Here is a 13,311-nt window from a genome sequence, read left to right as displayed (position 1 = left end):
TATAAGAAGTTAGCCAAAAAGTAGCTTCGAAAAACGCTTAGGGTAAGTTTCAGAGTTGCTTCTAATGTACCAAAGCTGGACTTAGACATAATTTCACTCTCACAACATTATGGCTGGTTGGAGACAGTCCGAACCACAAGTACCGGGTCCATGGTTCTGGGCGTATACTGGGGGGACGGGGACGACTCCCATTAACCCCTGACTATACCGGGGATACGCTTATCACAATGCCTTTCTGGTCTGTGCTGAAGCAGGGCATTCTGGCAGCCAAGTGGCTTGACCTTTATTAGTGAGCCTGGTTACCCCCTCTCGGAACCACAGACTTAGAAATCGCCAGCTCATATACAGTGCATAAAATATATTTATATATATACCCTTATACACCATTTTAATAAAAAATATCACAAAATTCTTCTAAGTCCCTCGGGAAGAGTGAAAGACGCGCAAGTTCATTTTTAGAGCTCCTAGACCTTCCTATAAGAAGTTAGCCAAAAAGTAGCTTCGAAAAACGCTTAGGTTAAGTTTCAGAGTTGCTTCTAATGTACCAAAGCTGGACTTAGACATAATTTCACTCTCACAACATTATGGCGGTTGGAGACAGTCCGAACCACAAGTACCGGGTCCATGGTTCTGGGCGTATACTGGGGGGACGGGGACGACTCCCATTAACCCCTGACTATACCGGGGATACGCTTATCACAATGCCTTTCTGGTCTGTGCTGAAGCAGGGCATTCTGGCAGCCAAGTGGCTTGACCTTTATTAGTGAGCCTGGTTACCCCCTCTCGGAACCACAGACTTAGAAATCGCCAGCTCATATACAGTGCATAAAATATATTTATATATATACCCTTATACACCATTTTAATAAAAAAAATCACAAAATGTTTTCTAAGTCCCTCGGGAAGAGTGAAAGACGCGCAAGTTCATTTTTAGAGCTCCTAGACCTTCCTATAAGAAGTTAGCCAAAAAGTAGCTTCGAAAAACGCTTAGGGTAAGTTTCAGAGTTGCTTCTAATGTACCAAAGCTGGACTTAGACATAATTTCACTCTCACAACATTATGGCTGGTTGGAGACAGTCCGAACCACAAGTACCGGGTCCATGGTTCTGGGCGTATACTGGGGGGACGGGGACGACTCCCATTAACCCCTGACTATACCGGGGATACGCTTATCACAATGCCTTTCTGGTCTGTGCTGAAGCAGGGCATTCTGGCAGCCAAGTGGCTTGACCTTTATTAGTGAGCCTGGTTACCCCCTCTCGGAACCACAGACTTAGAAATCGCCAGCTCATATACAGTGCATAAAATATATTTATATATATACCCTTATACACCATTTTAATAAAAAATATCACAAAATTCTTCTAAGTCCCTCGGGAAGAGTGAAAGACGCGCACGTTCATTTTCAGAGCTCCTAGACCTTCCTATAAGAAGTTAGCCAAAAAGTAGCTTCGAAAAACGCTTAGGGTAAGTTTCAGAGTTGCTTCTAATGTACCAAAGCTGGACTTAGACATAATTTCACTCTCACAACATTATGGCTGGTTGGAGACAGTCCGAACAACAAGTACCGGGTCCATGGTTCTGGGCGTATACTGGGGGGGACGGGGACGACTCCCATTAACCCCTGACTATACCGGGGATACGCTTATCACAATGCCTTTCTGGTCTGTGCTGAAGCAGGGCATTCTGGCAGCCAAGTGGCTTGACCTTTATTAGTGAGCCTGGTTACCCCCTCTCGGAACCACAGACTTAGAAATCGCCAGCTCATATAAAGTGCATAAAATATATTTATATATATACCCTTATACACCATTTTAATAAAAAATATCACAAAATTCTTCTAAGTCCCTCGGGAAGAGTGAAAGACGCGCACGTTCATTTTCAGAGCTCCTAGACCTTCCTATAAGAAGTTAGCCAAAAAGTAGCTTCGAAAAACGCTTAGGGTAAGTTTCAGAGTTGCTTCTAATGTACCAAAGCTGGACTTAGACATAATTTCACTCTCACAACATTTTGGCTGGTTGGAGACCGTTCGAACCACAAGTACCGGGTCCATGGTTCTTGCCGTATACTGGGTGGACGGGGACGACTCCCATTAACCCCTGACTATACCGGGGATACGCTTATCACAATGCCTTTCTGGTCTGTGCTGAAGCAGGGCATTCTGGCAGCCAAGTGGCTTGACCTTTATTAGTGAGCCTGCTTACCCCCTCTCGGAACCACAGACTTAGAAATCGCCAGCTCATATACAGTGCATAAAATATATTTATATATATATACCCTTATACACCATTTTAATAAAAAATATCACAAAATTCTTCTAAGTCCCTCGGGAAGAGTGAAAGACGCGCAAGTTCATTTTTAGAGCTCCTAGACCTTCCTATAAGAAGTTAGCCAAAAAGTAGCTTCGAAAAACGCTTAGGTTAAGTTTCAGAGTTGCTTCTAATGTACCAAAGCTGGACTTAGACATAATTTCACTCTCACAACATTATGGCGGTTGGAGACAGTCCGAACCACAAGTACCGGGTCCATGGTTCTGGGCGTATACTGGGGGGACGGGGACGACTCCCATTAACCCCTGACTATACCGGGGATACGCTTATCACAATGCCTTTCTGGTCTGTGCTGAAGCAGGGCATTCTGGCAGCCAAGTGGCTTGACCTTTATTAGTGAGCCTGGTTACCCCCTCTCGGAACCACAGACTTAGAAATCGCCAGCTCATATACAGTGCATAAAATATATTTATATATATACCCTTATACACCATTTTAATAAAAAATATCACAAAATTCTTCTAAGTCCCTCGGGAAGAGTGAAAGACGCGCACGTTCATTTTCAGAGCTCCTAGACCTTCCTATAAGAAGTTAGCCAAAAAGTAGCTTCGAAAAACGCTTAGGGTAAGTTTCAGAGTTGCTTCTAATGTACCAAAGCTGGACTTAGACATAATTTCACTCTCACAACATTATGGCTGGTTGGAGACAGTCCGAACAACAAGTACCGGGTCCATGGTTCTGGGCGTATACTGGGGGGGACGGGGACGACTCCCATTAACCCCTGACTATACCGGGGATACGCTTATCACAATGCCTTTCTGGTCTGTGCTGAAGCAGGGCATTCTGGCAGCCAAGTTGCTTGACCTTTATTAGTGAGCCTGGTTACCCCCTCTCGGAACCACAGACTTAGAAATCGCCAGCTCATATACAGTGCATAAAATATATTTATATATATACCCTTATACACCATTTTAATAAAAAATATCACAAAATTCTTCTAAGTCCCTCGGGAAGAGTGAAAGACGCGCACGTTCATTTTCAGAGCTCCTAGACCTTCCTATAAGAAGTTAGCCAAAAAGTAGCTTCGAAAAACGCTTAGGGTAAGTTTCAGAGTTGCTTCTAATGTACCAAAGCTGGACTTAGACATAATTTCACTCTCACAACATTATGGCTGGTTGGAGACAGTCCGAACAACAAGTACCGGGTCCATGGTTCTGGGCGTATACTGGGGGGGACGGGGACGACTCCCATTAACCCCTGACTATACCGGGGATACGCTTATCACAATGCCTTTCTGGTCTGTGCTGAAGCAGGGCATTCTGGCAGCCAAGTGGCTTGACCTTTATTAGTGAGCCTGGTTACCCCCTCTCGGAACCACAGACTTAGAAATCGCCAGCTCATATACAGTGCATAAAATATATTTATATATATACCCTTATACACCATTTTAATAAAAAATATCACAAAATTCTTCTAAGTCCCTCGGGAAGAGTGAAAGACGCGCACGTTCATTTTCAGAGCTCCTAGACCTTCCTATAAGAAGTTAGCCAAAAAGTAGCTTCGAAAAACGCTTAGGGTAAGTTTCAGAGTTGCTTCTAATGTACCAAAGCTGGACTTAGACATAATTTCACTCTCACAACATTATGGCTGGTTGGAGACAGTCCGAACAACAAGTACCGGGTCCATGGTTCTGGGCGTATACTGGGGGGGACGGGGACGACTCCCATTAACCCCTGACTATACCGGGGATACGCTTATCACAATGCCTTTCTGGTCTGTGCTGAAGCAGGGCATTCTGGCAGCCAAGTGGCTTGACCTTTATTAGTGAGCCTGGTTACCCCCTCTCGGAACCACAGACTTAGAAATCGCCAGCTCATATAAAGTGCATAAAATATATTTATATATATACCCTTATACACCATTTTAATAAAAAATATCACAAAATTCTTCTAAGTCCCTCGGGAAGAGTGAAAGACGCGCACGTTCATTTTCAGAGCTCCTAGACCTTCCTATAAGAAGTTAGCCAAAAAGTAGCTTCGAAAAACGCTTAGGGTAAGTTTCAGAGTTGCTTCTAATGTACCAAAGCTGGACTTAGACATAATTTCACTCTCACAACATTTTGGCTGGTTGGAGACCGTTCGAACCACAAGTACCGGGTCCATGGTTCTTGCCGTATACTGGGTGGACGGGGACGACTCCCATTAACCCCTGACTATACCGGGGATACGCTTATCACAATGCCTTTCTGGTCTGTGCTGAAGCAGGGCATTCTGGCAGCCAAGTGGCTTGACCTTTATTAGTGAGCCTGCTTACCCCCTCTCGGAACCACAGACTTAGAAATCGCCAGCTCATATACAGTGCATAAAATATATTTATATATATATACCCTTATACACCATTTTAATAAAAAATATCACAAAATTCTTCTAAGTCCCTCGGGAAGAGTGAAAGACGCGCAAGTTCATTTTTAGAGCTCCTAGACCTTCCTATAAGAAGTTAGCCAAAAAGTAGCTTCGAAAAACGCTTAGGTTAAGTTTCAGAGTTGCTTCTAATGTACCAAAGCTGGACTTAGACATAATTTCACTCTCACAACATTATGGCGGTTGGAGACAGTCCGAACCACAAGTACCGGGTCCATGGTTCTGGGCGTATACTGGGGGGACGGGGACGACTCCCATTAACCCCTGACTATACCGGGGATACGCTTATCACAATGCCTTTCTGGTCTGTGCTGAAGCAGGGCATTCTGGCAGCCAAGTGGCTTGACCTTTATTAGTGAGCCTGGTTACCCCCTCTCGGAACCACAGACTTAGAAATCGCCAGCTCATATACAGTGCATAAAATATATTTATATATATACCCTTATACACCATTTTAATAAAAAATATCACAAAATTCTTCTAAGTCCCTCGGGAAGAGTGAAAGACGCGCACGTTCATTTTCAGAGCTCCTAGACCTTCCTATAAGAAGTTAGCCAAAAAGTAGCTTCGAAAAACGCTTAGGGTAAGTTTCAGAGTTGCTTCTAATGTACCAAAGCTGGACTTAGACATAATTTCACTCTCACAACATTATGGCTGGTTGGAGACAGTCCGAACCACAAGTACCGGGTCCATGGTTCTGGGCGTATACTGGGGGGACGGGGACGACTCCCATTAACCCCTGACTATACCGGGGATACGCTTATCACAATGCCTTTCTGGTCTGTGCTGAAGCAGGGCATTCTGGCAGCCAAGTGGCTTGACCTTTATTAGTGAGCCTGGTTACCCCCTCTCGGAACCACAGACTTAGAAATCGCCAGCTCATATACAGTGCATAAAATATATTTATATATATACCCTTATACACCATTTTAATAAAAAATATCACAAAATTCTTCTAAGTCCCTCGGGAAGAGTGAAAGACGCGCAAGTTCATTTTTAGAGCTCCTAGACCTTCCTATAAGAAGTTAGCCAAAAAGTAGCTTCGAAAAACGCTTAGGTTAAGTTTCAGAGTTGCTTCTAATGTACCAAAGCTGGACTTAGACATAATTTCACTCTCACAACATTATGGCGGTTGGAGACAGTCCGAACCACAAGTACCGGGTCCATGGTTCTGGGCGTATACTGGGGGGACGGGGACGACTCCCATTAACCCCTGACTATACCGGGGATACGCTTATCACAATGCCTTTCTGGTCTGTGCTGAAGCAGGGCATTCTGGCAGCCAAGTGGCTTGACCTTTATTAGTGAGCCTGGTTACCCCCTCTCGGAACCACAGACTTAGAAATCGCCAGCTCATATACAGTGCATAAAATATATTTATATATATACCCTTATACACCATTTTAATAAAAAAAATCACAAAATTTTTTCTAAGTCCCTCGGGAAGAGTGAAAGACGCGCAAGTTCATTTTTAGAGCTCCTAGACCTTCCTATAAGAAGTTAGCCAAAAAGTAGCTTCGAAAAACGCTTAGGGTAAGTTTCAGAGTTGCTTCTAATGTACCAAAGCTGGACTTAGACATAATTTCACTCTCACAACATTATGGCTGGTTGGAGACAGTCCGAACCACAAGTACCGGGTCCATGGTTCTGGGCGTATACTGGGGGGACGGGGACGACTCCCATTAACCCCTGACTATACCGGGGATACGCTTATCACAATGCCTTTCTGGTCTGTGCTGAAGCAGGGCATTCTGGCAGCCAAGTGGCTTGACCTTTATTAGTGAGCCTGGTTACCCCCTCTCGGAACCACAGACTTAGAAATCGCCAGCTCATATACAGTGCATAAAATATATTTATATATATACCCTTATACACCATTTTAATAAAAAATATCACAAAATTCTTCTAAGTCCCTCGGGAAGAGTGAAAGACGCGCACGTTCATTTTCAGAGCTCCTAGACCTTCCTATAAGAAGTTAGCCAAAAAGTAGCTTCGAAAAACGCTTAGGGTAAGTTTCAGAGTTGCTTCTAATGTACCAAAGCTGGACTTAGACATAATTTCACTCTCACAACATTATGGCTGGTTGGAGACAGTCCGAACAACAAGTACCGGGTCCATGGTTCTGGGCGTATACTGGGGGGGACGGGGACGACTCCCATTAACCCCTGACTATACCGGGGATACGCTTATCACAATGCCTTTCTGGTCTGTGCTGAAGCAGGGCATTCTGGCAGCCAAGTGGCTTGACCTTTATTAGTGAGCCTGGTTACCCCCTCTCGGAACCACAGACTTAGAAATCGCCAGCTCATATACAGTGCATAAAATATATTTATATATATACCCTTATACACCATTTTAATAAAAAATATCACAAAATTCTTCTAAGTCCCTCGGGAAGAGTGAAAGACGCGCACGTTCATTTTCAGAGCTCCTAGACCTTCCTATAAGAAGTTAGCCAAAAAGTAGCTTCGAAAAACGCTTAGGGTAAGTTTCAGAGTTGCTTCTAATGTACCAAAGCTGGACTTAGACATAATTTCACTCTCACAACATTATGGCTGGTTGGAGACAGTCCGAACAACAAGTACCGGGTCCATGGTTCTGGGCGTATACTGGGGGGGACGGGGACGACTCCCATTAACCCCTGACTATACCGGGGATACGCTTATCACAATGCCTTTCTGGTCTGTGCTGAAGCAGGGCATTCTGGCAGCCAAGTGGCTTGACCTTTATTAGTGAGCCTGGTTACCCCCTCTCGGAACCACAGACTTAGAAATCGCCAGCTCATATACAGTGCATAAAATATATTTATATATCTACCCTTATACACCATTTTAATAAAAAATATCACAAAATTCTTCTAAGTCCCTCGGGAAGAGTGAAAGACGCGCACGTTCATTTTCAGAGCTCCTAGACCTTCCTATAAGAAGTTAGCCAAAAAGTAGCTTCGAAAAACGCTTAGGGTAAGTTTCAGAGTTGCTTCTAATGTACCAAAGCTGGACTTAGACATAATTTCACTCTCACAACCTTTTGGCTGGTTGGAGACCGTTCGAACCACAAGTACCGGGTCCATGGTTCTTGCCGTATACTGGGTGGACGGGGACGACTCCCATTAACCCCTGACTATACCGGGGATACGCTTATCACAATGCCTTTCTGGTCTGTGCTGAAGCAGGGCATTCTGGCAGCCAAGTGGCTTGACCTTTATTAGTGAGCCTGCTTACCCCCTCTCGGAACCACAGACTTAGAAATCGCCAGCTCATATACAGTGCATAAAATATATTTATATATATATACCCTTATACACCATTTTAATAAAAAATATCACAAAATTCTTCTAAGTCCCTCGGGAAGAGTGAAAGACGCGCAAGTTCATTTTTAGAGCTCCTAGACCTTCCTATAAGAAGTTAGCCAAAAAGTAGCTTCGAAAAACGCTTAGGTTAAGTTTCAGAGTTGCTTCTAATGTACCAAAGCTGGACTTAGACATAATTTCACTCTCACAACATTATGGCGGTTGGAGACAGTCCGAACCACAAGTACCGGGTCCATGGTTCTGGGCGTATACTGGGGGGACGGGGACGACTCCCATTAACCCCTGACTATACCGGGGATACGCTTATCACAATGCCTTTCTGGTCTGTGCTGAAGCAGGGCATTCTGGCAGCCAAGTGGCTTGACCTTTATTAGTGAGCCTGCTTACCCCCTCTCGGAACCACAGACTTAGAAATCGCCAGCTCATATACAGTGCATAAAATATATTTATATATATACCCTTATACACCATTTTAATAAAAAATATCACAAAATTCTTCTAAGTCCCTCGGGAAGAGTGAAAGACGCGCACGTTCATTTTCAGAGCTCCTAGACCTTCCTATAAGAAGTTAGCCAAAAAGTAGCTTCGAAAAACGCTTAGGGTAAGTTTCAGAGTTGCTTCTAATGTACCAAAGCTGGACTTAGACATAATTTCACTCTCACAACATTATGGCTGGTTGGAGACAGTCCGAACCACAAGTACTGGGTCCATGGTTCTGGGCGTATACTGGGGGGGACGGGGACGACTCCCATTAACCCCTGACTATACCGGGGATACGCTTATCACAATGCCTTTCTGGTCTGTGCTGAAGCAGGGCATTCTGGCAGCCAAGTGGCTTGACCTTTATTAGTGAGCCTGCTTACCCCCTCTCGGAACCACAGACTTAGAAATCGCCAGCTCATATACAGTGCATAAAATATATTTATATATATATACCCTTATACACCATTTTAATAAAAAATATCACAAAATTCTTCTAAGTCCCTCGGGAAGAGTGAAAGACGCGCAAGTTCATTTTTAGAGCTCCTAGACCTTCCTATAAGAAGTTAGCCAAAAAGTAGCTTCGAAAAACGCTTAGGTTAAGTTTCAGAGTTGCTTCTAATGTACTAAAGCTGGACTTAGACATAATTTCACTCTCACAACATTATGGCGGTTGGAGACAGTCCGAACCACAAGTACCGGGTCCATGGTTCTGGGCGTATACTGGGGGGACGGGGACGACTCCCATTAACCCCTGACTATACCGGGGATACGCTTATCACAATGCCTTTCTGGTCTGTGCTGAAGCAGGGCATTCTGGCAGCCAAGTCGCTTGACCTTTATTAGTGAGCCTGGTTACCCCCTCTCGGAACCACAGACTTAGAAATCGCCAGCTCATATACAGTGCATAAAATATATTTATATATATACCCTTATACACCATTTTAATAAAAAATATCACAAAATTCTTCTAAGTCCCTCGGGAAGAGTGAAAGACGCGCAAGTTCATTTTTAGAGCTCCTAGACCTTCCTATAAGAAGTTAGCCAAAAAGTAGCTTCGAAAAACGCTTAGGTTAAGTTTCAGAGTTGCTTCTAATGTACTAAAGCTGGACTTAGACATAATTTCACTCTCACAACATTATGGCGGTTGGAGACAGTCCGAACCACAAGTACCGGGTCCATGGTTCTGGGCGTATACTGGGGGGACGGGGACGACTCCCATTAACCCCTGACTATACCGGGGATACGCTTATCACAATGCCTTTCTGGTCTGTGCTGAAGCAGGGCATTCTGGCAGCCAAGTGGCTTGACCTTTATTAGTGAGCCTGGTTACCCCCTCTCGGAACCACAGACTTAGAAATCGCCAGCTCATATACAGTGCATAAAATATATTTATATATATACCCTTATACACCATTTTAATAAAAAAAATCACAAAAATTTTTCTAAGTCCCTCGGGAAGAGTGAAAGACGCGCAAGTTCATTTTTAGAGCTCCTAGACCTTCCTATAAGAAGTTAGCCAAAAAGTAGCTTCGAAAAACGCTTAGGGTAAGTTTCAGAGTTGCTTCTAATGTACCAAAGCTGGACTTAGACATAATTTCACTCTCACAACATTATGGCTGGTTGGAGACAGTCCGAACCACAAGTACCGGGTCCATGGTTCTGGGCGTATACTGGGGGGACGGGGACGACTCCCATTAACCCCTGACTATACCGGGGATACGCTTATCACAATGCCTTTCTGGTCTGTGCTGAAGCAGGGCATTCTGGCAGCCAAGTGGCTTGACCTTTATTAGTGAGCCTGGTTACCCCCTCTCGGAACCACAGACTTAGAAATCGCCAGCTCATATACAGTGCATAAAATATATTTATATATATACCCTTATACACCATTTTAATAAAAAATATCACAAAATTCTTCTAAGTCCCTCGGGAAGAGTGAAAGACGCGCACGTTCATTTTCAGAGCTCCTAGACCTTCCTATAAGAAGTTAGCCAAAAAGTAGCTTCGAAAAACGCTTAGGGTAAGTTTCAGAGTTGCTTCTAATGTACCAAAGCTGGACTTAGACATAATTTCACTCTCACAACATTATGGCTGGTTGGAGACAGTCCGAACAACAAGTACCGGGTCCATGGTTCTGGGCGTATACTGGGGGGGACGGGGACGACTCCCATTAACCCCTGACTATACCGGGGATACGCTTATCACAATGCCTTTCTGGTCTGTGCTGAAGCAGGGCATTCTGGCAGCCAAGTGGCTTGACCTTTATTAGTGAGCCTGGTTACCCCCTCTCGGAACCACAGACTTAGAAATCGCCAGCTCATATAAAGTGCATAAAATATATTTATATATATACCCTTATACACCATTTTAATAAAAAATATCACAAAATTCTTCTAAGTCCCTCGGGAAGAGTGAAAGACGCGCACGTTCATTTTCAGAGCTCCTAGACCTTCCTATAAGAAGTTAGCCAAAAAGTAGCTTCGAAAAACGCTTAGGGTAAGTTTCAGAGTTGCTTCTAATGTACCAAAGCTGGACTTAGACATAATTTCACTCTCACAACATTTTGGCTGGTTGGAGACCGTTCGAACCACAAGTACCGGGTCCATGGTTCTTGCCGTATACTGGGTGGACGGGGACGACTCCCATTAACCCCTGACTATACCGGGGATACGCTTATCACAATGCCTTTCTGGTCTGTGCTGAAGCAGGGCATTCTGGCAGCCAAGTGGCTTGACCTTTATTAGTGAGCCTGCTTACCCCCTCTCGGAACCACAGACTTAGAAATCGCCAGCTCATATACAGTGCATAAAATATATTTATATATATATACCCTTATACACCATTTTAATAAAAAATATCACAAAATTCTTCTAAGTCCCTCGGGAAGAGTGAAAGACGCGCAAGTTCATTTTTAGAGCTCCTAGACCTTCCTATAAGAAGTTAGCCAAAAAGTAGCTTCGAAAAACGCTTAGGTTAAGTTTCAGAGTTGCTTCTAATGTACCAAAGCTGGACTTAGACATAATTTCACTCTCACAACATTATGGCGGTTGGAGACAGTCCGAACCACAAGTACCGGGTCCATGGTTCTGGGCGTATACTGGGGGGACGGGGACGACTCCCATTAACCCCTGACTATACCGGGGATACGCTTATCACAATGCCTTTCTGGTCTGTGCTGAAGCAGGGCATTCTGGCAGCCAAGTGGCTTGACCTTTATTAGTGAGCCTGCTTACCCCCTCTCGGAACCACAGACTTAGAAATCGCCAGCTCATATACAGTGCATAAAATATATTTATATATATACCCTTATACACCATTTTAATAAAAAATATCACAAAATTCTTCTAAGTCCCTCGGGAAGAGTGAAAGACGCGCACGTTCATTTTCAGAGCTCCTAGACCTTCCTATAAGAAGTTAGCCAAAAAGTAGCTTCGAAAAACGCTTAGGGTAAGTTTCAGAGTTGCTTCTAATGTACCAAAGCTGGACTTAGACATAATTTCACTCTCACAACATTATGGCTGGTTGGAGACCGTTCGAACCACAAGTACCGGGTCCATGGTTCTTGCCATATACTGGGTGGACGGGGACGACTCCCATTAACCCCTGACTATACCGGGGATACGCTTATCACAATGCCTTTCTGGTCTGTGCTGAAGCAGGGCATTCTGGCAGCCAAGTGGCTTGACCTTTATTAGTGAGCCTGCTTACCCCCTCTCGGAACCACAGACTTAGAAATCGCCAGCTCATATACAGTGCATAAAATATATTTATATATATACCCTTATACACCATTTTAATAAAAAATATCACAAAATTCTTCTAAGTCCCTCGGGAAGAGTGAAAGACGCGCACGTTCATTTTCAGAGCTCCTAGACCTTCCTATAAGAAGTTAGCCAAAAAGTAGCTTCGAAAAACGCTTAGGGTAAGTTTCAGAGTTGCTTCTAATGTACCAAAGCTGGACTTAGACATAATTTCACTCTCACAACATTATGGCTGGTTGGAGACAGTCCGAACCACAAGTACCGGGTCCATGGTTCTGGGCGTATACTGGGGGGGACGGGGACGACTCCCATTAACCCCTGACTATACCGGGGATACGCTTATCACAATGCCTTTCTGGTCTGTGCTGAAGCAGGGCATTCTGGCAGCCAAGTGGCTTGACCTTTATTAGTGAGCCTGGTTACCCCCTCTCGGAACCACAGACTTAGAAATCGCCAGCTCATATACAGTGCATAAAATATATTTATATATATATACCCTTATATACCATTTTAATAAAAAATATCACAAAATTCTTCTAAGTCCCTCGGGAAGAGTGAAAGACGCGCAAGTTCATTTTTAGAGCTCCTAGACCTTCCTATAAGAAGTTAGCCAAAAAGTAGCTTCGAAAAACGCTTAGGTTAAGTTTCAGAGTTGCTTCTAATGTACCAAAGCTGGACTTAGACATAATTTCACTCTCACAACATTATGGCGGTTGGAGACAGTCCGAACCACAAGTACCGGGTCCATGGTTCTGGGCGTATACTGGGGGGACGGGGACGACTCCCATTAACCCCTGACTATACCGGGGATACGCTTATCACAATGCCTTTCTGGTCTGTGCTGAAGCAGGGCATTCTGGCAGCCAAGTGGCTTGACCTTTATTAGTGAGCCTGCTTACCCCCTCTCGGAACCACAGACTTAGAAATCGCCAGCTCATATACAGTGCATAAAATATATTTATATATATACCCTTATACACCATTTTAATAAAAAATATCACAAAATTCTTCTAAGTCCCTCGGGAAGAGTGAAAGACGCGCACGTTCATTTTCAGAGCTCCTAGACC

The sequence above is a fragment of the Ascaphus truei genome, chromosome 1, assembly GCF_040206685.1.
Source record: "Ascaphus truei isolate aAscTru1 chromosome 1, aAscTru1.hap1, whole genome shotgun sequence".
Lineage (NCBI taxonomy): Eukaryota > Metazoa > Chordata > Amphibia > Anura > Ascaphidae > Ascaphus > Ascaphus truei.
Note: the sequence above shows the minus strand (reverse complement) of the source record.